We start from the raw sequence: 2,598 nt of genomic DNA, 5'->3' as shown, positions 1-2,598 counted from the left end.
TCTATAATAGAACGTAATTGAGACTGGCCATGTTGTAACATTAGCAAGTCTCTGTCTATCACATCAAAGGCAGAGGATACAATATTGTCCAACGAATATATTCTGGAAGACAGAGTCATTAACCCATTGTCTACTACAGAAAGTGATTTCTCCAAATTAATACGATCAATTTCTCGTATTTTTTCAGCAGTTTCAATTTGTTTGACTTTCCAAGCCTCGTTGTAAGCAGCATAGATACTGGTCGCTATGAAACGCTTTTGACGCTGTTTGCGTGGTCCAAGAATGAAATCGCGCAAATCAGCACCTTATTTTAGTAAAGATAAGTGTTGCTTAATTTCAGTCAGTGTGGATGTTGTTAGCCATTCGAGGCATAGTTTCCCTACACTGTATGTTGTTATAATCCCTGGATGTTGTCTCTGGGAATATCTCGAGTCTAATCTGGTCATTTTTAACCCCTGTGTTTTATTCAGGAATCTATCTTGACAGCTGTTTGTGTCAGTAGGCCAGATTAACCACTTTTTCCAATCAGGATGTGTTCTGTTCAAATTTAAAATTTGTGTTACGTCTAACTCAATATCTGCAGTTGCATTTTCAGGTATTGGCTTTGGTATAGACGGTGTTTTAAGGTCTTTGATCTTAGCTAGGCCAAGACAAGATGTTTGGTGTATTGTGTCATTTAAAAACAACATTTGTTCTGGTATCATGCAGGTTCTAAATAGTGCTTCAATGCCTTGCACCTGCCAATCTTTTGTACCCCAGATTGTTTTCGTTTCAATATTATTTTTCCAATAATCAAAACCAAATGTCATCATTTTGTCATAAAATGCTTCTGAATATATCAATTTAGAATTTGTCAGCATTGTTTTCATTCCTGTTTTATCTAACAGTTTGTAATAAAACGTTTCTGCATTACTGGTGTTAAACCCTGAGAAGTATTTGAATTTCTCAAAAAATGCTTTAGAACCGCTTTTAGGTGGTGTAGAACAATGTTCCTATTGATTATACATAAAAACATTTCTAGGCTGTGCAGATTTATGCAAGTAATGATCCCCATAGTGGGTGTAACAGAATAACTGCTCATAACTAGATGAACCTTGTAAATAATCATGATCTGTGAATCTGGCTGACATTACTAAATTAGACATCATGTCATTAATACTGTTAAAGTCCCAATCATCAGAGAATGTACTAGGTGTCACAAAGTCACTTAAGGAAACCTTTAGTTGATGAGGATACTTCAGGATTTCGACCGGACCATAGATCTCAGAGTCTGTTTTCTCCCATACAACCCCACCAGGTATTGGAATTGCTGTGACATTTACTGTTGACAGTTCTCTTTTCTTCACGTGGGATGATCTGTGTGGTTTCAGGACTAGGTTGATGTTCTGACTTGCTGTGTCCATTGTAATATATTTTCCCTCAATGAATTTTCCCAAACACAGTACCATGATGAGCCAAAGCAGGAGAAAAAATACACCTAGACCGAACCAGAACTCTAGCCAAGGGGAAACAAGGTAGATTTTCTTCAATTGATGAAAGAGTTCCGTTGCTTTTTCTTTAAAAGTCTTTTTTGTTTCTGGCATCACTTCGGGGTCGTTTTGATCTTCAGAGAAGTTGTCGAAGTTGATGAAATAACCAGAGGCAGTTCTGTCAATTGATGGGATTGTTCTTTCAATCTGTCTCTCGGTAGCACTTTCTGATGCCACATTAGTGTAGACTGGTGTTGTATCTTGACGAACTGTTTCAATCTGTGTTTCAAGAGGCACGAGTTCCATGGCATAGTCCTTCATTGTGCACTGCAGGCTGATCGAATGTGATGAGTCTTTCAGTTTGAACCTCTTGGATTGTTGCAAGTTTGGGTATTCTGTTGTTTCTTGGGAGTCCACTGGGCCTACTGTTGATTATAGGCCACATGCTTGTGGTTTTACCAGATCGATTGACACGACTCTGTTCTCCTTTTTACCAGCAAGGGGCGGTAGCACAACTGATCTTGTTCCGGTGACTGCCAAGACAGGTACTGCTTTTCTGTAAGAAGGCCCAAATTCCTTCTTAACCGCGATCTTTTCTCTGACTAGATCCCCAATCTTTGGAATCCAGACAGGCCTTGCTGGGGCTGTTGCTGGTGGTGCCTCGTCAGTGGTAGGTGGCTGTTGCTTTAACTTTGTGTTGCTTAAGGATTTTCTTGTTTCGTTCAGTTCCTGTAAAACAGCCAAACGATCCTTTACATCAAAGTGCGTTGTTTCTTCTTGTACCACTGACATCTGACTATCGAGGTCCTGAATGCGCATTCTAATTCTGAACAATAGTTCGTATGGGCTGAAACCTTTTAGAGAATTTCTTGGCATGTTATTAAGACTAGTCTGGACACTTGTTAAATGTTTGACCCACCCAGCGCCTGAACCTAATACCTTCGCTGTTATAGATTGCTTTATGTCACGGTTTTTTCTTTCTACCACACTGTTGTCTTCGGGGTGCGACGGACAAGAATACCGCAACCCAATTCCCATACTGGCCATGGCCTCCTTATAGGCTCGAGAGCTGAAAGCAGGACCCTGGTCAGAATGGAACGTGGTAATTGCGTATGTGCCGATAAAGACT

This window comes from Lissotriton vulgaris, unplaced genomic scaffold, assembly GCF_964263255.1.
Source record: "Lissotriton vulgaris unplaced genomic scaffold, aLisVul1.2 SCAFFOLD_6431, whole genome shotgun sequence".
NCBI classification, from domain to species: Eukaryota; Metazoa; Chordata; class Amphibia; order Caudata; family Salamandridae; genus Lissotriton; species Lissotriton vulgaris.
Note: the sequence above shows the minus strand (reverse complement) of the source record.